The sequence below is a fragment of the Choloepus didactylus genome, chromosome 18, assembly GCF_015220235.1.
Source record: "Choloepus didactylus isolate mChoDid1 chromosome 18, mChoDid1.pri, whole genome shotgun sequence".
In the NCBI taxonomy this organism is placed as follows: Eukaryota; Metazoa; Chordata; class Mammalia; order Pilosa; family Megalonychidae; genus Choloepus; species Choloepus didactylus.
The window spans coordinates 47,406,141-47,430,607 of NC_051324.1; the positions used below are offsets into that span (position 1 = coordinate 47,406,141).

The following is a 24,467-nucleotide window of genomic DNA, read 5'->3' on the forward strand; positions in this document are numbered from 1 at the left end:
TGATTTGATGATCTCACTTGGTCTTTGAATATGTATTTCTAAATAGATAGGAAGTCTTCAGAGGGTATACATGTGGACATGTATGTACATATACATACTGACATACATATGTATTTATATCTATATATACAGATCCTTCTTTATACAAACAAGAATTTATGTGAATGCAGGATTTTGTGTCTACATAAACCTTTACTCATGGTTGAATTATGGTAGGCCACCTTAAGTTAAATTTATCATTTATACCTTTAGAAAATTTGTTTGAGAATTGTCAAGGCAGTGCTTACCAAGGAATCTAAAATGTTTATTTACTTTAGAAGCAGGGGACTCATATGTTCTAAGTTTAACAAGGGGCTTGACAAAGTTATATTCTGGCAGTAGTCCAATTCTGAAGACTTTTTTTGTAATATTGTGAAAAATGAAAATTAAAATATTTACAATATTAATATTATAACCAAGTTCTTAGAACCACTACTTATTCTTTGCTTTAGTAAAATGATACATTTGTTAAAGTATTATCTAAAACAAACTTGAGATTTAGAAATCAGCACAGTTTCTTTTTTTAATGTTACATTGAAAGTAATACCAGGAATTGGGAAAGAAATGCTTATAATTTTTAAGTTCTTGAGGGAAAAAAAAGACACCAATAGTTACCTCTGATCAGAGATTTTGAGACTCTAGAAAATGATACTCTCCATGTCTTTACTAAATCTGTGAAAGAAAAAGTATTTGGTTAATTTTTTCAACTGGTTATGTCACAAAGTGCTTTCAAACAAGGACCTAGTGAGTTCAAATAAATAAATTAACAATAATTTATTTGTCTTTTAGTATGTATCAAGGACTGTTGTAAGTACTTTACATGTATTAACTGATTTAATCTTCACAAAGAAATCCCATGAGGTCTTATTATTATCTCCATTTTACAGATGAGGAAAATGAAAATTGCCCAAATAGCTTCTGTCCTGATCAGAAAAGGGGAAATATAAGAAATTAGAGCTCAGACTTTTGGAAAGACTCTTCATGTAACTGAACAAATGATTTGTCTCTGTCTGTTTCATCTGTAGAAAATTATAATGTGTTCTGTAAAAATCACATTTACGACATATTCATTGTTTCCTAAATAGCGAGAAGGCAATATGTAACATTTCTGCTCCCTTTAAAGCTGTGCGGTATTTGCGATCACTGTTCTTCATCTGTGACATGGCATGGACCTTCTAAGAAAGTGCTGCAAGGGCCTCATGAAAACTCACTCGTGGCGAAAGTCCGAGATCAGAAATTCCAAACCCTTTCCCCTTCCAAAGGCTGGCTCCAGTTTGAGAATAAGCAGTATATTTTTCTTAAAATTTAACCTTGTCTCATCTGTGTCTCTGTTCTTTGGCAACAAAGCTAGACTCCTCCACAGTGTTTATAATTATTTTCCTTATATCCTCTAAGGTTAGCTCAGTTGCACCCTCCTTAGAAGGATAGGTGAAGGGAAACTTGGGCAGGACGTGAGGTTTTTTCCCATCTCCTCTTTTAAAGACCAATTTTGTGTTGTATCTTAGTGTACCAAGGTCTGGGTTGTGATCCATTCAATTCACAATGAAAATAAGGGTAATTATGGGTCATAATTAGCCTCTGAGTCCTAGTGTGTCCAGAGCACTTAGCAAAAGAGATAATCCCGTGCGCTCGAGAGAAGGGGTGGGGGGAGCCACCTTGTGGCTGGAAGATGACCCAGCAGCCTCAAGACCCCTGCCCTGTTCTGAGAAGGCATGAAAGGAGAGGGTAGAAGCCTGAAATAATTCAGAAATATCAATCACTAAAGATTTGTGGAAAGGGGTAAGGGATATAAATAGAATCTATAACTACAATAATACTGAAGCTGTAGTTGTAAATATGCATTATCCCCTTTAATATGACATAGAGTAGATTGAGAACTGAGAAATTATTAAGACCCCCATAAAAAAATTGGAAGAAAGAATGAAAACATTTAAGTTAAAATTATGTTCATTTTGTAATTCAATAAAGAAATCCCAGAGACATATTTTTAAATTTAATGTTGTTTTCTAAAGCACAGAAAAAGCCCCACAGACATCTGTTTGCATACATTGTGTGTCAGGCAACAATCGGATTTGAATGGAATTTATCTAAATTTTATATGCATGGCTTGATGTAAATTGAAATAAATTGTACAGCATACTCTGCGTGGACATATTGGTTTTTCCATCGCTGCTTGAACTTTTAACCCTAGAGCCTGAGCCAGTCACACGTTGACCTGTCTGAACTCTGCTGGTAGATCCAAGTGTGGAAGGCCGACCTTGCATCCATGGCAACCATAAAGTAGGGTCCATGACTCTCCTCTCCCTTTCTCTCTCTTTTCTCCACACTCCAAACAAAACAAAACAAAACAAAACAAATTAGTATATTCTCGCATAGCCAGTCAGTGTAATCTTGGAATAGTTTTGCCAAAATGCATTTTGCCCCAACCCAAGCTCAGAGCAAAGCTTTTCAGCTTCTTGTCAGATGTTAATGAAAGTTTTAAATGAAAGCCTTTATAGAAGTTAATGGAAAAGACCCCTTCCTGGGACACATTCAGTTTGATTGTCTACTATTATAATAAAATATCCTTCACATACTCATATATTAAGTAATGCTACTATAGGTATGTTATACATGCAGATGAAAATTACACTTGTGTGGGATTTCAATATAATTCTTTATGGGTGAATTAAAAAAAAATACTTAGATAATGTTTTACCAAAGCCCGCATTATCCACATCACATCTAACATTTTCCGATGTCATAGAGTTAATGCATCTGAAAGACATATTAAGGGTCTAGAGTTAATCTTTATATGGTTGGTTGTATTCTCTGTTTTAATTAAGGTATTTTCATACTTCTGATTTGTTTTAATTTGGAAGATTGATCTTTAAATCCGTGTACTAACAAATTATTGTTTTCACAATCTTGGTGGTAGTCCAATGGTGTTATTTACTCCTCTTTAAAGTTAAAATTCTGTTCATAGGATGGTTCTTCATTTATTAGTACAAGAAGCATTTGTTGAATTCCTACTCTTTAAATAACTTCAACTAAGTACCGAGGGATGATTTTTTTTAAAAAAATAAGGTGTGTCCCTGATTTAAGGATTTACAGCCTTGTTGCAAGATGGGACATATTACCTGGAGAAACAACAACAACAACAACAACTAGGAGAAACAATTAGACACCAGTGACAAATGTATAATTGTTTAAAATTGTGTAATAACTGACAAGAAAACATGGCACAATGGGGTGACCATTTGGGAGTGGATTTAATAAATACCTATTGTGAACAAAGCCTTGAAAAATTTTGTCCCTGTCCAATAAGCAGACATTCTAGGTTTAACAGATTTCATTGAATAAGCAAAACCTGGGATTGTAATTTGCCAGGGTTGAAAAGGAGGAAAAGTGACCAGAGAAAATGGGCTACATTATACCAGGAATAACTAATATCCTTGAATTCTTATGAACTCATCTACTATCTTTTTGTATCTTGGGATCTATACCATCCTCTGTTATTTGTTTCTGATATCTGTGCAGCAAATATTTAAAAAACAGACTCATCAAATTTGAGTTGTAGGGAATTCTATTGCCCTTTTTAGAAAACATAAGGAAAATCTTCATTTCTAGAACTTTGGGGTAGAAACTTGAAAAACTCAAAAGTTATACCAGTTGCCTTTGAGCAACTATTGGTAACAGGATTGATAGGAGACCGGTCTGATGAAACTGAGGTTCTCGTTTAGTATTGCCTTGAGGTAGTTTAAAAACAGCAACAGAAACATCATAAGAATGTTTTTCTTTGTCAGACAATGTTGAAAATAAAAAAGTCAACACAGTAGAGTGCAAAGAGAATCAGGAAATTCTAGTCAGCCTCTAGCAAACTATGTGAGCTTGTGAAGTCACTCTATCCCTCTGGGCCAGTTTCTTCATGTGAAATAATAAAAAATATCTAATATTTACTGAATTCTTACTTTATACCAGGCACTAGTGTTCTCAGCATGATCATTTAATTCTCACAACCCTGTTAGGTGAGTACTATTATTATCCCCACTTTACAGATCAGAAAACTGAGGCACCCTACCTTTTGCAGGATCACATCCAGGTAGTTTAGCTTTAGACCTTATGTGATTTATCCACTGCACCAGAGGTCAGCAAACCTTGTCTGTAAAGGGCCAGCTAGCATTTTAGGCTTTGTGGGCCATACAGTCTCTGTTGCAATGACTCAACTTAGCTGCTGTAGAAAAATATATAGATGAATAAAAGCAGCTGAGTTTCAATAAAACATTTTTTATAGACAATGGAATTTGAACTTCATGTAATATTTCATGTCACGAAATATTAATATTATTTTTGTTTTTCCCCAGCTATTAAAAAAATGTAAAAACCTTTCTAAGCTTGTGGGCCATACACAAAACAGAAGGTGGGTCAGATTTGGTTGTCATCCACTGTTGCCTCCTGACATACAGACTAAGGTGATGGTCTGTAAAATCGCCACTGTTCAAAATTTTAACAATTAAATGACTTTCTAACTCCCAAAGGTAGGGTAACCATTTTGGATTCAATACTGTGTAATATAATTAAAGAATTGAAAGCTGCCTTGGAAAACAAGCCTACTATCTCTCAAGAATGAATAATCATCTCTATTTAACTGGTATTTTGCGTAAGGTTTCATTTTCTTCTGTCATTTCATTTAATAGATGTTACTTCTCATGATGATAGACCTAATATCTAGCCTGAGTACCTCATGATGCAGTGAAAGCCCCTTTGCTTCTCTTTTTAGAAATAGGGATGAGCTAATCTCCATCTTCTACACAATTCTACACCACCTTCTATAACTTCTGTATCATCTTCTGCAGCTGAAGATAAAGAACCTCCTGTCCTTCTCCCAGGCCTTTTGTCTTCTTTTCTAAAAATTTATTTTGAAATAATTTCAAATTTACAGGACAGATACAAAAATAATACAAAAAAATTTTTCAAGAACTCGAACATAACCCTCACCCAGATACCCAAATCCACCAACTTTCAACACTTTGCCACATTTGCCCAGGCCTTTATTCTTTTACTCATCTATTTTATTTTATGTTCTTCTAGCCATTATTGTAACTTCATAGGAATCCTTCCCAATGGGCAGAATAGCCACTTCTCTTTCCCTCATCTACATCTGAAAGTTTGATTTTCCAAAAGGAGCATATATAAAAATTTCTGTAAATTTCATTGTTACATAAAATAAGTGTTTTGCAAGGGCCTACATGCATAAATCGTAATTGCTTTAGTTGGTATGATACTTTGATAGTATGATAAATGTAGCAACTCATCTCTTTCTTAAAAATAAAGTAATATAAATGAAAAAAATTTCCTTTAGTTTTAAAACTCACAGCCATTCTAGAGTTTACCTCTTTTTTCTTAGGGTCTATTGAGATGAGGTGATAAAAACAAAATATAAATTCTCTCACATATCTCATGCTAGTACATGTGTCCTAGTTTGCTAATGCTGCAGAATGCAAAACACCAGAGATGGATAGGCTTTTATAAAACGGGGGTTTATTTCACTACACAGTTACAGTCTTAAGGCCACAAAGCATCCAAGGTAACACCTCAGCAATCGGGTACTTTCACCGGAGGATGGCCAATGGCATCCGGAAAACCTCTGCTAGCTAGGAAGGCAGCTGGCATCTGCTCCAAAGCTCCGGCCTCAAAACGGCTTTCTCCCAGGACGTTCCTTTCTAGCAAGCTTGCTTCTCTTCAAAATATCACTCCCAGCTGCACTCTCTTTCCTCCCCCCGAGTCAGCTCATTTATATAGCTCCACCAATAAAGGCCCACCCTGAATGGGTGGGGCCATGCCTCCATGGGAACATCTCATCAGAATCATTGCCCACAGCTGGGTGGGGCACATTCCAAGCAAATCCAACCATCACCAAAACGCCTGCCCCACACAAGACTACAAAGATAATGGCATTTGGGGGACACAGTACACTCAAACCGGCACATTCCACCCCCTGGACCCCAAAATGACATTATCTTTCCAAATACAAAATACATTCATTCCATCACAATACCACAAAAACTCAAATCATTTCAGTAACAAAAGTTAAGTACAAAATCCCATCAAAATCAATTTAGGCGTGGTGGGTCCTAAGGCACAATTCTCCTTTAGCCTTGGATCTGTGGACTTAGAACAAGTTATATGCTTCCAATATACAAAGGAGGGACATTCATAGGATAAACATTTCCATTGCCATAAGGAGAAACAGGAAGGAAAACAGGGTTAACAGGAGCAAAACAGTTCCTAAAACCCACGGGACAAACTCCCTTAGATTTCAAAGTCTGAGAGTCATTAACAGAACAACGTTGCATCCTTAGGGCTTGAGAGAGCGAGAGCCTAACCCTTCCCAAGGGCCTTTCTGGCAGCTGTTTCCTCTCCAAATGCTTGGGTGAGTGCTCCAACATATCCACACATTGGGGAGACCACCTTCTCGGCCCCACCCTCCTCAAACATCGGGGCAGCTCCCGGATTCCCTTCCATCTCCAGGGCACACGCTCAACCCCTTCAGAACAGTGTGGTGGCAGCCAGGCTCTCCCCAATTCCCTGGGAATGTGCTCAAACCTCTTTGGGACCTGAGGTGGCAAAACTCTTCCAGAGCATCGAGGCGGAAAGCCCGCCCACGACCTCCAGGGCAAACTCACCCTTTCCATGCATGTGGGCTGCTCTGCTCTCCCAGCCCGAGACCTCTTGACTCCAGACCTCAACCTCCATGGCTCTGTCTTTGAAGAAATTTTTCCTTCAGTTTGTTCCTTGTCTGTCTCCTCCAGTCTCACAAAAATTCTGTTGGCTTTGCATGAAGCATGCAGGGGTCAAAGCCATCAGACAATAGGAGTTTCCACAAATCCTTTCTGGATAATTCCATCTCCAATCCTGGCTTGTACTGAAATGGCGGCTGGGTTCCATGTTTGGTTCCATCCTCACGTTGGGCTGTAGCTTCTGGGATTCCACCCCCTGGAAGCCTGTAATTTTCCAAGCCATCAACTTCTGGTTTCTTTGAACCCAAGAGTTCAGTTCTAAGTTTATCTCTCTCTGCTCGCATTTTGCCATAAGCTGCAAGGAGAAGCCAGGATACATCCTCCACATGTAGTCTGGAGATCTCCTCAGCTAAGTATTCCAGGTTGTTGCTTCCAGATTCTTCCTTCCATCTGACACCAGGACTCAATTTTGCCAAATTCTCTGCCACTTTAAAACAAGGATCGCCTTTCTTCCAGTTCACAACAACACATTGATCATCTCTGTTCAAGGCCTCATCCGAAGTATCTTTAGAGTCCATATTTCCACAAACAGTCTCTTTAAAGCAGTTTTGGCCTTTTCTATCAAGCTCCTCACAACTCTTCCAGAAACTCCCCCTTATCCATTTAAAAAGCCGTTCCAACATGTTTGGTATTTGCAAACTCAGCAGCAAAAGCACCCCACTTCTCTGGTACCAAAATCTGTCTTAGTTTGCTAATGCTGCAGAATGCAAAACACCAGAGATGGATAGGCTTTTATAAAACGGGGGTTTATTTCACTACGCAGTTACAGTCTTAAGGCCACAAAGCATCCAAGGTAACACCTCAGCAATCGGGTACTTTCACCGGAGGATGGCCAATGGCATCCGGAAAACCTCTGCTGGCTAGGAAGGCAGCTGGCATCTGCTCCAAAGCTCCGGCCTCAAAACGGCTTTCTCCCAGGACGTTCCTTTCTAGCAAGCTTGCTTCTCTTCAAAATATCACTCCCAGCTGCACTCTCTTTCCTCCCCCCGAGTCAGCTCATTTATATAGCTCCACCAATAAAGGCCCACCCTGAATGGGCGGGGCCATGCCTCCATGGGAACATCTCATCAGAATCATTGCCCACAGCTGGGTGGGGCACATTCCAAGCAAATCCAACCATCACCAAAACGCCTGCCCCACACAAGACCACAAAGATAATGGCATTTGGGGGACACAATACACTCAAACCGGCACAACATGTTATCCCAAATACTGTCTTAACATTCAAACTCCTGAATTTGAATTGCATACCTTATGGCTTCCCAAATATTGACAATTTATTTCAGAGATAGTACAAAAAATATCCCCTTATTATCTAATAACCTTCTATGTGGCCTGGGTATGAAAAATTTAAAGGACTGCATTTCATTCTCTGAAATGACCACTGGAGTCAAATTTTCAAAGGTTATGTCCCCCAAGGCAGACTCTCTTACAGACATATTGTCACAAAACGATTATTAGCACATGTAGAGTTTTTGACATAAGACGTTTCTATAGCTACAAAATTGGAGGTACAAGAAGGAAAAGTCACTTGAAAGTCTGCCTCCTCTGTGTGTGTTCAATATGGTCTTAGAATATTCACTCAACAACTTTGGTCATAAAGCTGTAGTGAGTCCAGGTGAATAAAGTGCTCTCTGAGAGTAAAATGCTCATCTATTTATATTTCTGAGACTAGAGAATATTATTTGACAAATTATATAAGCGTTCATGTAGAAGACTATTTACACAGCCCACTGTAATCAAGATGGCGGAGTGAGACACTTCAGGGCTCCATCCCTCCACAGAAGCTTTGAACAACTAGCAAGAACTGGCAGAAACATCTTAAAGTTCCAGAAAACTCTTAAAAGACTGCAGTAACAGAGTAAGCACAGAATCAAGAAAAAGGCTACTTAAAAGTGGTAGGGTTGCATGGCACCCTAGCTAAAGTCTTCCCCCAACCCTCACAGATTCAACCACAAGAGCCAGCCCACACTCCCTGTGTGATCCCTGGTCCTGATTCCAGAAGGAGCAGAGGAACACTTGTGTGTGTACTGGGAGCATGTATGTATAGCCCACTCTGGTGATGGCCTGAGGGACTTGCCATCCAAGAACTTGTCCTGTGTGTAGAAGACAGCTCAACAAACTCTCCTTCAGAATGCAGTGAGAGAGCAGCAAAGTTGTGCTGCCTGGGGCAAGAGATTGCTGACTATAGGACATTTACTGCAGTTCCCAGGACTGTGAGGAAACTGTTTCCTAGGGAAGAGGGACATTCTGAACTGTGTAAATGGGGAATACCTAGGGCCACACAGACATGCCTAAGGCAAGATGCATGTGCATAAAGGACCAGGGAGACCTCTGTGCTTTGGCCTGGAGCTATTCTCTAAACTCATTGCATGGATAAACCGTGAAGAAGAGCACTTGCACAGAGGCAAAGACTAAGGAACATGTTCGCTTTTTCTCTTCTTCTTCTTCTTCCTCCCCCTCCTCCTCCTCCTCCTCCTCCTCCTAGGGCTAGCTCCTCCTGGCATTCAAGGAAAGCTCTGTTGTACTACTAGCTGGATACAAGTTTAAAGAACAGATGCATCCAAGTCTAAACTCCAGCAATAACACAATAAAATATCAAAATGTTCAGGTTTTGACAAAAGACTACAAAACATACTGAGAAACAGGAAGCAATGGCCAAGGCAAAGAATATTAAAGTATTAGAAAGTATCAATGAGGAGGAGCAGACCTGGGACATAACAAAGACTTTTTAAAAATGGTCTTGCATATGCTCAAAGAGCTAAAGGAAAACATAGACAAAGAACTAAAGGAAGTCAGGAAAATGATAGGTGAACACAAAGAGAATATCAGTAGAGAGATGGAAATTATGAAAAGGAACCAGAGAGAGCTGAAGACCACAGAAATAAAAATTAAAAGTTCTTTAGAGAGATTCAACAGCTGATTGGAGGTGGCAGAAGAAAGAATCAGAGAACTTGGAGATAAGACTATTAAAATCATTCATTCTGAGGAGCAGTAAGAAGAAAGAAGGAATGAAAGTGAATACAGCCTGAGGAACCTGTGGGACACCATCAATAATATGTGGTGTGAGAGTTCCAGAAGTAGAAAGTGAGAAAGGGTCAGAGAGAATATTCAAAGAAGTAATGGCTGAGAACCTCACATATTTAATGAAAGACATGAATATAGACATCCAAGACATTCAATGAACTCCAAGCAGGATAAATCCAAATAGAGCCACACCGTGGCATATTATAATCAAACTGCCCAATGCCAAAGACAAACAGAATTCTGAAAGCCACAGAGGGAAGCAACGTGTCACATACACGGGAGCCTCAATAAGTGTGAATGCTAATTTTTCATCAGGAACAATGGAGGCTAGAAGGCAGAGGGATGACATATTTAAAGTGCTGAAACCAAAAAATTGCCAACCAAGAATTCTGTATCCAGCAAAAATGTCTTTCAAAAATGAGGGTGAGAGAGAGGGAAGAAGAAGGAAGGGGTGGGAGTTACTTAATCCCCCAGAGCAACTAATAAAGAACAAGGAACAACTAGTAAATAATCTGGAATAACTGCTGGGGAACGACTGTGACTGTCAACACATTATGCATCAACCTGAACTGGGAGGAATGCCTGAGATTGCAGTGTGGAATCTGTGAGTAGAAACTTCAGACCTGAGCTGGGGGCCCCCTCTCCCATGGCAGCCCAAATGGCAAAGCCTCACTGTGATAGAAAGCAGCAATCTCTGAACAAGTGAATATACCTCAGTCCAGCTCCAACTGGGGTTTTAATTGGCAAACATGGACTGCTCAACGCAAGCTGCAAATCCCCAATCAGCAGACAGAGGCTTTTAGTGATGACTCACTTTAAAGGGCCAGGGGACTTCTCTGTCTTGGGAGGGGGAGCCCAGAGGACCAGGTGCTATCTCTGGCTGATGGGTGAAACTGGGGGCCATGGACTGACCCTGAAAGGGGGTGTTCTGTCCCTTTTTCTCTCTCTCAACCTGAGAGGCTCAGTGGAGAAAGCCTCAACCATTTTCAGCTTGCAGTACTCTGACCCAGACAAGGGTGGAGATAGCAGAGTCAGAGAAATGAAGAACCTATTTAAGTGCAAATGAAATCCCCTAGGGGGGTTTCTTCCCTAAAAGGAAAAAAGTGGTCCCCAGCTCTACTACCTGCCTTCCATTTAGAACTAGACCCCAGAGCCTGGGGGTAAACAGCCACAGACCACAGTTTCTTACACCAGTCAGGAGCTATAGGCTGACAGGCGCCATCTGCTGGGCAGGTTGGAAAAAGCACAGTGGCTTGAGGCCTCACAGTACGTGTCAATCTTCTAAGACACACCCTCAGGGGAACCAGATACTGAATGTTTCCTCCTTCTGGGACCTGAGCCTGTTCTGGTCTGGGAAAACCTGATTGGGATAACCAAGGAAACCAGATGCCTAGACAACAGAAAACTGCAATCTACGCTGAGGAAAATGAAATTATGGCCCAGTCAAAGGAACTTACACTTCAACCTTGATACAGGAATTAAATCAACTAATGCTAAATCAATTAAAAAAGTTTAGGGAAGATATGGCAAAAGAGCTGAAGGCTATAAAAAACACTGGGTGTATATAAGGTAGAAATCAAAAGTTCTACAAAACAACTGGCAGAATCTATGGAAATGAAAAGTACAACCCAAGAGATGAAAGACACAATGGAGACATACAACAGCAGATCTAAAGAAGCAGAAGAAAACACTCAGGAACTGGAGAACAAGACACCTGAAAACCTATACACACAAGAACAGATAGGAAAAAGAATGGAAAAATATGAGCAACATTTCAGGGAATTCAATGACAACATGAAACACATAAATGTATGTGTCATGGGTGTCCCAGAAGGAGAAGCAAAGGGAAAGGGAGTGGAAGCAATAATAGAGGAAATAATCAATGAAAATTTCCCATCTCTTATGAAAGATATAAAACTACAGATCCAAGAAGCACAGCTTACCCCAAACAGAATAGATCTCAATAGGCCTACTCCAAGACACTTAATAATTGGATTATCAAACATCAGAGACAAAGAGAGAATCCTGAAAGCAGCAAGAGAAAAGAAATCCATCACATACAAAGGAAGCTTGATAAGACTATGTGCAGATTTCTCAGTAGAAACCATGGAGGCAAGAAGGAAGGGGGGTGATATATTTAAGATACTGAAAGAGAAAAACCACCAACCAAGAATCCTATATCTGGCAAAACTGTCCTTCAAACATGAGTGAGAGTTTAAAATATTCTCTGACAGACAACGACAGAATTTGTGAACAAGAAACCTGCTCTATGGGAAATACTAAAGGGAGCACTACAGACAGATAAGAAAAGACAGGAGTGAGAGGTCTGAAACACAATTTTGGATGATGGTAGCACAGCAATGTAAGTACACTGAATAAAGATAACTATGAATATGGTTGAAAGAGGAAGGTTAGGAGCATGTCGGACACCAGAAGGAAAGAGGAAAGATAAAGACTGGGACTGTATAACTCAGTGAAACCTAGAGTGCTCAACAATTGTGATAAAAGGTACAAATGTGTTTTTTCATGAGGGAGAACAAATAAATGTCAATCTTGCAAGGTATTAAAAATAGGGAGGTATTGGGGGGAAAATACAATCAATGTAAACTAGAGACCATAATTAATAGAAACATTGTATTCTTCCTTTAATATAACAAAGGCAATATACCAAAGCTAAATGCATATAAGAGAGGGTCATAAGGAAGTGATATGGGACTCTTGGCATTGGTAATGTTGTCTGACTCTTTCTTCTACTTTAATTTAATGCTATCTTTCCTTTTGGTGCTTCCTAGTGGTCATGTTTGGGGTGTGTGTGTGTGTGTGTGTGTGTGTGTGTGTGTGTATGAGTTTTGTGTTTTTTTGTTTTTTTCTCTTTCTTTTTTCTTTTTCTTTTGTCTCTCTACCATCTTTGACTCTTCTTCCTGCTTTCTGGAAGAAATGGAGATATCCTTATGTAAATAGTGGTGAAGGTGGGAGTACATAAATATGTGACTAAACAGGGAACTATCGAGTGTTTACTTAGGATGGAGTGTATGGTGTGTGAACAAAACTGTCTTAAAAAAATGGGTTGATGATGAAAACTTGAGGGCACTATATTGAATGAAATAAGTTAGACACATAAGGACAAATATTGCAGGGTCTCACTGATATGACCTAGTTATAATATGTAAACTCATAGACATGAAATACAAGTTACAGAATATAGAACTGAGGCTAAAGAATGGGGAGCGGTTTCTTATTATGAGGAGAATGTTCAACTAGGTTGGAATGTAATTGTTTGGAAATGAACAGAGGTGATGGTAGCACATTGTGAGAATAACTAACAGTGCTGAATGGTGAATGAATGTGGTGGAAAGGGGAAGCTCAGAGTCACATATGTCACCAGAAGGAAAGTTGGAGGTTTAAAGATGGGAATGTATAAAACAGTGAATCTTTTGGTGGGCAATGTCCATGATTAACTGTACAAATATCAGAAATCTCTTTCATGAACCAGAACAAATGTATGACTCTATAAATAGAAGTTAATAATAGAGGGGCATATAGGAAAAAATATACCTATTGCAAACTATATACTACAGTTGGTAGTATTTTAACATTCTATCATCAACAGTAACAAATGTTCTATACCAGTACTATGAGTCAACAATGGAGGGGGGTTGGTTAGGGGTATGGGCAGATTTGAGTTTCCTTTTTTTGTCTTTAATTCTTTTCTGGAGTAATGAAAATGTTCTAAAAATTGAACAAAAATTAATTGTGGTGATGGATGCACAGTTGTATGATGGTACTATGGACAATTGATTGTACACTTTGAATCTTTGGATAATTGGTATGTGAACAATCTCAATTAAAAAAAAATGAGGGAGAGATTTAGACATTCCCAGATAAACAAAAGCTGAGGGAGTTCATCATCTCTAGATCAGCCCTTCAAGAGATGCTAAAGAGAGTTCTGCAGGTTGAAAGAAAAAGACAATAGACAATAGATTGAAGCTCCATGAAGAAATAAAGATCTCCAGTGAGGGTATGGACAGGGGTAAATATAAATGCCAGTACTATTCCATTTTTGGTTTGTAACTCCACCTTTTACTTACTATAGGATCTAGAAGGCAAATGCATAAAATGTAATGATAAATCAGTGATTATATAAACATGTAATTTTTGATAAGAATTACATAAAGGTGAGGGGGTGGAAGGGATATAGGAACATAGTTTGTGTATACTATTGAAGTTAAGTTGGTATCAAAGAAGACAAGATTTTTGTAGATCTAGGGTGTTAAATGTCACCGCCATGTTAACTACAAAGAAAATATTGGAGAATGTGCAATCTCAAAGAGAAAGAAAGAGTACAGGTTGCCAGGGACAGGGGGCGTGGGGAATAGGGTGCATAAGCATAATGGGTGTAGAGTTTCTGTTTGGAGATGGGGAGGTTTTAGTAATGGAGGGTGGTGAGGAGACTGCAATTTTGTGAATGTGATTAATCCCATCAAACAGTATGCTTGGGAATGGTTGAGATGGGAACGTTTATTTTATGTATATGTTCTCATGATTTTTTTAAAAAAGAGCAACTAAAGAGACAATGACAATTAAATGTAATACATGATCCTGGATGAGATCTAGCAGAGGAAGAGAAAAAGCTCAAAGGGGCATTATTGGGACATATGAAAACATTTTAATGTAGACTGTAAGCTTTATATCAATGTTAAATTTCTTGAACTTGATAGCTACACTTAAGATGGTTGCATAAGTTAATATCCTTCTTCCTAGGAAATGTGCATGACAGTATTAAGTGTCCAAGGAGCATGATGTATACACCTACACTCAAGAGTTCAGAAAATGGATTGAAAGATAGACAGACAGACAGATGGTAGAGAGTATGATATGACAAATGTGGCAAAATGTTAACATTGGTGGGTCTGGGTATCTGGGAGCGGGTGGGTAGAGGTATGTTGGAGTTCTCTGATTGGGGTTTGTGTTATTTTTGTAACTGTCCTGTAAATTTGAAAGTATTTCAAAATAAAAAGTTAAAAAAAAGAAAGACTTTTTACAGGTTATTTGGAAGGGTTGAGATAAACTATGATTTGAGTAAGAATATCTGTGAAAAGAGAGCTTTAAAAAGAAAAAAAAATATATTGTAACAAGGAGACCCTCTTGCCTACAGCAGTATCATAGTACAGTGTCACTGGATGACCCATCACCAGAGAAGATCTTAGCATAATCAAAGATGAATTTAAAGTTGCTAGTGAAGTGAAACTCTAATGTTTCTCTGCTCCTACTGCTATTGTATAAAAAAGTTCACTGTCTTTGAAGAACTTTGTTTATGAGAAAAATTGTTCAGTAACTAGGGTAGCCAATATGTTTTTCTTCTTTTAGTTTGCACTTCTTTGCTTTCTTAAAGATTTAAGTAATCTTTAAAAATTTTAAATAAATTCTATCCTAATACAAAGAATTGCCCCAAACATAGTTCGCTCATTTTCACCCTGGGATTTGACTTCTTCAGATCACTTTCCACATTATACTGAAATTTCATGTTTACAAATCAGCATGTATTGGAAGTCATGTATTGAAATGTTTATTTTTGAGTTGTTAATCACCACCATTGACTCTGGCTCCTTGAAAGCCTAGCACAATGTCTGTCAGGGGTAAGTGCTCCCAGAGTATTTGTTGATTGAACTGCTGAGCCAAACAGTGACAAAATGGATGGATTTTAACTGAGCGTTAGAATACCTTGCAAAACCTCGTGGATTCTTTACATTTTTGTTGGGTAGACTCATTATAAAAGAAAACTGCAAGTAAACAACTGTAAAAGGCAATAATGTAGGTTTCCTTGGGCATTTCACCATTGCTTTTGAAAAGGAGGGCAGCAATGTAAGGTAGGGAAGTGGCAGAATAACTTCAACGTGCATACGTGTGAAAGAAGTTGCGTGGCACTTGAGCTGTTTGTCGCTAAAGGTTCTCAGTGAAATGGTGGGGTGTGTGAGAGATGGGAGAAGGGACTTACACTTCCTCTTAGTGAAATTCCACAGCAATATAAGACACCCAAGTGCATCATTGGAGTAAAAAAGTGTCCCTGTATCCCATTGATTATGCTTAAGCATTTGGATTTGAAGTAAGAATGTGTTTTTCTACCCTCTGCAGAGAAAAAAGCATATTTATTAAACATGCCATGTCAATATAAAGATTCCCCATTGGTAGTGACTGGCTCAATTCCTGGATATAGTTTAGTATATCTTATGTCTCAACCACCTGTGGAACTTTCTGAGAAAATGCTCAAGAAATGTAGTTTCCTTAAGAATATAAGGTATTACAATAATATAAATTTACATTGGATCAGCTAGAGGTTCACTTGATAAGTTTGGCAAGTCAGCATATATTTGGAATCTTCATTTTTGAGTTGTTGATCACCACCATTGATCAATATGATATACATTCCATGATGAATATTTGTTGTTGGTTTCTTACAATTTTAGCACAAAATCTAAATAACAGAATCTTCACCATAATTTCTGATAAAGGAGAATATTTAAATCATTTTGTTATCTACAGCCAAGGGTAAGATGTCTCCTAATTCTCTAGACTCCATATGGAAAGCCCCATGCCTTGTATCAGCTGTAGCATCCAAGACCATTGCTAAGTTCCTAAGTTGGTGGAGGAAGATCAGGAGCCATGGGGACAGTAGGAAGGTTGACGAAATCCTGATTAGATTTAAATAGTCTTCGAGTCTCTACCATGTGCAAGGTATAATGCTAGATGTTGATGGGCTATAAGATAAGGCAATCCCCCTTCATGATTATAATTTATTGGGTATGGGGCAGGGGGTAGATGATGGGAATAGAGGGGAATCTAACAAGAAGGTTTTGCTAATCTTTTGAAATTAAAATTAGAAGCCTGATTCCAGGGGTTCAGGCATGAGTGCATAGTGAAAAAAATAGAGGCTGTAGGTGTATGCTGCTACTTTTAAAAAGTTGGTTGGTAAAGAGGGGAGAGATAAGGAATAGTAGGGAAGAGGAATGTGTTTTGGTTGTTTTGTTTTTTTGGGGGGGGGTTTTGTTGTTGTTGTTGTTGTAGTTTTAGGAGAAGGTAGATCTGAGCTGATTTTCCAGCAGATGAAAAAGAACCAGTTTAAAAATAGGAGATAATGGATGGAATGAGATCCTGGAAAATGTAGAAGAGGTCAGATAATACTATTCAGAGATCAGCCTCAGCTAAAAGGGAAGGCACTCCTTGGAGAAAGGAGTGAAAAGATAGAGGGGGTTAAAGATGCAGAGATATTTTTGCTTGAAAGGAAGAGAGGGCAAAGCCATTTGCCTAGAGTAAAGAGAGTGGTGTAGAGACTGGCCCAGGGCTTAGGAAGGATGGAGAGTAGAAGTTCAGGGCAGCCACTGTAGAAATAAAGAGAGAAGAAAAGAGGAATTACTGCTGAGCAGTATTACTGTGCAACCAGAACCATCTCAATCTATTCACCATTAAACAATATATGGAGAATTAATAGAGGAATGAAATAGTAAAGGAAGGTTCTGATACATTTCATTTCTAGGCTCAACCCTCATCACTCTTTCTCAAAATAATGTGAGCTATAGCCTCCAGTTCATGGAAAATCACATAAGGTCCTATGCGGAGTCAACCTTCATCTTGCTTATCTATCCCCAGTTACACCAGGACCCAGTCCTGAAGAGGTGTCATCTTCACAGAAGCACAATAAGAGTAGGCATTTCAGTCCTCCAAAAATTCCTGAAGAGGGTCTAATTATATTTTACAAGGCAGCTTTCCCCTCCTGTTCTTGAAATCCCCACAATTTTCCAGAATCTCCCCCTCTCCTGCCCCAGAACTCTCTGGTGTACACACTTATGCCATTCTGCCCCACCTATTTAAACCCCTGACAGTATGGAGTGGGGAGTGCCTCTATGCTCTCAGTCCTGACTATCTGAGTGGCTTTTGTCCTTTCGAGTTCCTTTCTTCTCTTTCTCCCTTTAATGCACGACAAAAGGCCGAGACACTTGTTTGACTATGGCAGAGCCCTCTTGATGAGGACAGGCCTGAGGAAGAACCAAACAGGTGAAGCCAGAACCTCTTGCTCACACAGAGGAGGTAACAGGCTAGGAACACTCATAGTTAAGAACTGTCGTCTCATTATACTTCAGCTTCATGGTCTCAGCTTATTGTAGAAGAGGATTTGAAACCATGATCTGAAATGAGAGTTATATTTCTGAACCTACCCCACTACCCAAATTTGAAACTCATGCCCCAAACTCCATCTGTGACATTATTCATCATTCCCTAAACCCAGCCCTGTGCCTTCCACCTGGAATGTCTTTCCCATCCTTTCCACCCTCCCAGGTTCCACTCATCCTTTATGGTCCTGCTCATACTCTGTCTTTTCTACATGCCTTTCTGGATGCCTTAACCTCTCCCTCTCCCAGTCTTCCATCCTTCTTGATTATACCTCTATTATAGTGGTTATCATCATTTGCATTGCATTATATTACTTATATATGCTTCCTTGTCCAGTGGATTATGAGCTCCCAAAGAGCCAGTGTTGTATTTTAACTACTTTTATATTTCTCACACGTTTCAGCACATATTAGATATTCAGTGTTTATCAAATTGAACCAAAAATATGATTATGTGGCCCAGACTTTCAAATTATACATATATATATATATTTGTCAGATCCTGAAGAACCTTCAAAGAACCTTGAGATAATAGCTGTCTCTTGTTCTTCAGTGTTTCTTAATGTGCCCAAGAGTGACAGCTCCCCCACCCCCCACCCCGAGTAACTCCCTCTGCGGCCCTCATGCTTTGAAGATACCTGGTGGTTTGTCTCCCTTAGACACTGGAAATACTGAGGGTGGAAAATACTATACAAGATAAATCCAAGACATATGTTTACTTCCTTCAGTGGTATAGCTTACGAGTATAAAGCCAAATGCTGGACAGTATACTGCCACAAAGACAAACGGAAGAGACAGGAACTTTAGAAAAAGGAAAGGAGTTAGCCAACAAGGGTATGTTCCATTGTGTATCTCACAGCTCAGGGAAGAGAAAATGTCAGGAAAGCCAGATAAATCCACATAAGGGTTTATGTCCCTTTGACTGCTGAAATATGGTTTCTGTTGAGATGCCAACAATCTGTGATCACCCACATAAAATGAAAATGCTTATATTTATATGGTGCTTTTCATCCAAATAATCCCAAGATGATTTATAAATTATAAATATGAAAGCTTCTTATGCAGTGTCCCTGATGTTCTCCATATACAAAATCCAGTTTCTAATGGCCAACCTCTCCCTTGCCTGTCACCACCTTACCACTAAATATTTAAACATTTTCATCAGATCACATTTTTGTCTTTAAAAAATCCCACCATATTGAAAGTCTGCAGTTTACACTATTTGTCTTCTAACATATGCTGCATCTCTCCTTCCCTCTTCCCCTCCCCCTTCCTCCCTCACTAACATGGAAAGTGAATTCAATTAGATTTAAGACAAAGAGTAATTGCATTGGAAAATAGAAAAAATATCTCATCCCAGAGTGATTAAGCTCTTTACCTTATAGAGGGAATTTAACTGTTTCAGGAAAGCAGGATTTCATATAATAAATGAATACGGGGATTTGCTAAATCAAGGTATACGATCTTGAAGTTAATTCCTCAGTAGTAAGTGAGCTCTTTGCTCCAAGAGAATAGTGCACTCATTTTAAGAAGTGTAAGAAATAGCAAATAAAGACTAAATAAACTAAGAGGTTTTATAATTTTATTTTCTAACTAATCTTATTTTTACAGTGGGTATTTCAAAATCTGAGTCTTATTCTAAACTCTTGGACTCCTGAAAGTGAATTTAATCATCTGTTTTCCTAGAATTATTTTGCGCTTTTGGTATCTTGGTTTTGGTAACCCCTTCCATATGTTCAATCAAAGTTGGTAAAAGCAGAGCCTGAGTCACCCATGCTACCCAAACTGCTATGCCAGCAACTTCTGCCTAGTTACCCGTCAGTGCTCATTCTGGAACTCCTGTGGAAAGATTATAAAATACCCTAATGTGATATGCTCTTTATGGAGGAAGTGCTAAGACTTTAGACGGCCAGTAGCCAGGGATGACATATAGGAATTTCATTTGTAAGACTCTACATTGGGCTTGGGAAGGATTGTGTCAACTACAAAGGAAACTTATAAAGTAAATGTTGGAATATCTGAGAGAATCTGAACTGGAGGGACAGGTCAAATGTGGAGTTATAGCCTGCACTTAGTCCTTTGGGGTTGGCTGCCTAAGACTGTAGCACAGCAAACAGAAGAGATCTTTCTAGGGCAGAGAGATAGGTTCAGGTGTCTTGAATTAAGGAATCTCCCTTCTTGGACATTTCCCCACCTACATCATTCAGGCATTTCACACCTATCAGTGTGGGCTAAGATATTACTGCCAACATTTCTGAAGCTGGCACTGTCTCAACACTTTAGTTAAATTGTCCTTTGTAATGGTATAAAGCACTATAGCTCCAACAACATATATTCCTATTTGTTCTCCTTAGTAGCCAATAAAATAGGAGCTACACGTTTTATGTCACATTTAGAAGAACTGTCAGAGCACAAGGCAATGGCTTGGTTTTGACTTGAGTTTCTCATAGCAATATGGAGTTTTCCCTTTTGAGTAGTACCTGGACTGACGAGATATGTTTTTGATGGTTGATGAGACCCTACTCTTAATTGGTTGATGTTCTTATAGGGTGGTAGGTCTGATTTTTTAAAAGGTAGGGCAAAGGAACAGAAGTCACATACTTGTCTTAGGAGTTTTGCTCTGTCTGTTTCACCATATGATATTGTTTTTCCCCATTCCTAACAAAGAATGATAATATCTGTAACTATTTAAGGGGTCATTTATGTTGTTCTTTAACACCTGCAGATGAAAGGCACTATATAAATAAATCCTGATGTTAATATATCCATAATTTTACCCATATCTTATAAAATCTGTTGTACATAGGACAGCCATTTATTTATGAGACATGCTTAGTTTGTCACTCTTAGAAAAATTTGTATCATAATAAATATTTTAAAATAGTTATATATGTTAACCAGAGATGAGAAAGACTGATTTATAGATAAGGAGTGGAGGGACAAATAAAATAAAACCACCTTCTACTGGGATAATGGATTGAAATAAGTTTAGTGTTTTTAAGTGAAATGTTTTTAGTCAGTCAACAACAGGGAGAGTTCACACCATAATGGGCACCTATAATGAAGTAACTTTTTTTAAATCGAAAGTGAGTGAGTTAAGGAAAATTAATGGTTCTTCTAACTCCTTAGAAAGAGAGTGATCCTTTCAAGTTTGATGAAGGTCATTTTCAGGACAGTCTAAGAGAGGTTACAGTTCAACTTCCACTAGCAGGCCTTCAGAAAAGGCAAAATGGCTTGAGTTCCTGAAGCTGCTGTTCTTTTTTAAAAAAATTAAAGCAATAAAATGCAAATAATTACCTATGTTTTGGATATTTTTATAGTAATATTTTATATTTTTCTCCAAAAAATTTAGTAAGTGGTTACTTTTACCAAAGACTGGAATGAAGAGAACGCCAGCCAACCAAGATACAGTGGATGTGTGTCAGTAGGCTCCCAGCTGCTCACGTAAATCCTTCCTTACTGCAGGATTTGAACAAAACCTCATGACTTAATTAAATAGTTTAAACACCACTAAGTACGAAATTTTAGTTAGATCAGAATATTTGTAAACTTAAAACAGATTTATCTATTCTGGTGGCATACATAGTATTTTGAAATAACAAATTTTTTAAAAATGCTCTTGTACAATTGTGGATGATATTTGTTTTAGCTTTTTGAAAGTATTCCTTTTATACTGTTGCTGTTTTTAAACAACAACAACAACAATCTTGTTTCATTTTCCTTTTTATTTTTGAGCTGTTTGCAACCCCCTTTTGAATAGTGAGAAACAATGCAATTAATTTTCTCCAGCGCAATCATGCATAGATTTAATAAGCATCCGAAGGTAGGATCCATCTGTAAAGTATGCGTTGTATGCTAAATTACTTCTCTTCTGTGTTTTTTTTCTTTCCAAACCTTAATTAATTGAAGAAAAAAAACGTTTATTAAAGTGGGAACAGGCTGGGCTCTGACTCGCCGCCTCTGGTTCAAAAGTTCATACAATTCCCTGAAGGCTCATCTGAATGTGTGTGTCTCCCTCTCACAGTCTTTCTTTCTCTGTCTCTATAGTAGGGATGAATGCCTAGAAAAGGTGTATTATTTTGTTCCCAGGATCAATTTTAATAATCTTAAACTTGAGTAAACTAACTTTTTGTTGTGTATAGATTTACATATATGTTTGTATAAACAGTTCACAAACATAGACATATAAATACGTTATTTACCCATTTTCCTATTGTACAGAATAAAAAAATGATATTCTTTCAGTAGCATCTTTGAACAGGATATAGATGGATAGCAGGTAGTATAATTCTACAGGTGGATCTCCAGCAGGAAATTAAAGGAATTACATATGAAAATAAACTAGATCCTTATGGAAAAATTTAGACCAGAAGAAAAAATATTAAATCTATTCCAGGTAGAAAAATATTTATCTGTAAACAGAGAGGGGAAAAATATATTTGTATATAGGAAATGACTCACTTGTGTGAGACGCTTTGGAAACAGAAGGCATTTCCTGACTTTTAGCAAGCTTTATGTGACCTGGTGAAAAACAGCAAGTTTATTGTAAAAGAAAAGTATTATCTTAAAGATGGACTTGGTATTTGTTCAATTATTTTAATCCCTTATCTAGGATGCCATGATCTTCCTTTTCTTTTGTCAAAGTATTGTTTTTTTCTCCTTATTACATGCCACGATTTTTAGATCCCTGACTTAAAAAAAAACAAGTTGCAGTTTCATCTAAGTTACTAGTTTCTTTTACAGCTTAAAGTAGGATTAGTTTTCTCCTTTAACAAGAGTAAGGTTTGCACATTCACTTCTAAATTTAGGAGTCTGTGGAATCAGGAAGCAGTGCTGAACTTGACTGTGATCTTGCCTGATTGAAGTCAACTTCCCTTTGCCCAGTTGCTTCTTGCAAAGAATAATGATCACATAGAAACCTGACAGAGGGCTTCCTACAGGTTGTTTCATTTTCTTTTTCTTTTTTTTTTCTTTTTTTTTATTTTGGCTCTTCTACAGGGTGCTTTAAATCAGTCGTCTGTTAGTCATTTTGAATTTTTAAAGTAGGCATTTAAGTAGGGAAAATGTAAGCACAGAGAGTTATTTTAGTTTGGCATAGATACAACCTTAGTCACATTGGCCCTTTTACCCTGTACGTTCCTACCATTCATTACCCTTGCCATGCAAGTGTCACATGAGCCGTGGGGACATTTCCAGAAAGAATTTTGAGGAATCAGCATTTCACATTTTCCTCTCAGAGGTGCTATTGTTACTGCATATTAACATGTACACATTTGGGCCACTTTTATAAACTGTGAATCAAATTACTTGGAGGCAATGGTGAAATATGATCACCTAGTAATAGTTATAATTGATGTTTTGGAAACTTGAAGACCACAATCTACTACGTAGGACATCTCTTTATGTGTATAACATTCATCATCTCCCCACACCCCAAATTCCATGACTTTTGGAGAATCTTGCCGTTGCTTTCTAAATAGATTTTGGTCTAGAGTTCTGTGAAAACCCTGAATTGAACAACTATGGGTTTCACAAATCGCATGCATGTAAACAACATACCTTTGAAAGGAGGATGTGTGGGCCCTTTCTCCTATATGCTTATGTCTCTGTTGTCGTAGATTGGCGTCCTTTGTGAGCTATTCAGTGACATTTCAGAACCATTTCGCTCTGCAGAAAACTTGCAGTTGTGTTTCTTTAGCTGACACTGTGGCACTTGCACTCGAAATTGCTAGTTAGAAAAAAAAATTGTTGAGGCCGGTGGCTGTAATCAGCGTTGTTGCTGTCTGTTTCCTCAGACTAATAGCAGAGCGATCCGAGTCTGAGAGTTCAAACAGAGGTTATCTTTCCCAGGTAGCATCTCGTCCAACGAGAATTTGATTTTTTTTCTATAGGACTTTACTCCATTAGATTAATGAAATTTCAATGAGAGCCTGGCGCCCCCTGAAGCTTTGTTAAGAAAACAAATGGTGATTCTGTAGGTGTGACAGCTTGCTTGGAGAGTTACGAGAAGGTGAATACATCCCCACAATCCAGACAGCCTGGAACACATTGATCTCTATTTAAAGCACCAATCGGATTTTTGTTAATTATAAATGATTGATCTGCAGTTTTTCCCTCTCTCTCCTCTTATAAGTGTGGTGTCCCCTCCTTCCCCCACTTCTAACTTCTTTGCATGCTGAGTGCAGAGCTTTTCGTTTAAAGGGACAATCAGAGAGAGCAAATTATAGCAATACCCAGCAGCGAAGCCGCTGTGAATGTCACTGTCACAGTGTTCCCTGTTCAGCCAGTTGAGGTGAGCCCCAAAGTAGATTTCAAACTGACTCCACGTTCCCTCTTTACTTGGCTCACTCCTAACATAAAGGATTATTTTAAAGAAAAGAAAGCATTAGCATCATTAGGATAGTGTCATAGACACTATTATGTTTTAAAATCTGACTTCTTGTAAACCTTGTAACCC

General features: G+C 38.3%; 1 protein-coding gene and 1 long non-coding RNA gene across 3 annotated transcripts in view; one reads left to right on the forward strand and one right to left on the reverse strand.

The window, feature by feature from the left end:
- SKAP1 (src kinase associated phosphoprotein 1) overlaps window positions 1-24,467 on the forward strand; it is a 294,181-nt gene that overhangs the window by 130,337 nt on the left and 139,377 nt on the right. The gene's annotated exons all lie outside the window — the stretch shown is intronic.
- Window positions 1,926-23,967, reverse strand: LOC119513249. The gene is made up of 3 exons (XR_005212590.1): window positions 23,570-23,967; window positions 2,738-2,796; window positions 1,926-2,365 (listed from the first exon to the last, which is right to left on the reverse strand). It is a non-coding gene; the product is annotated as an uncharacterized LOC119513249 (long non-coding RNA).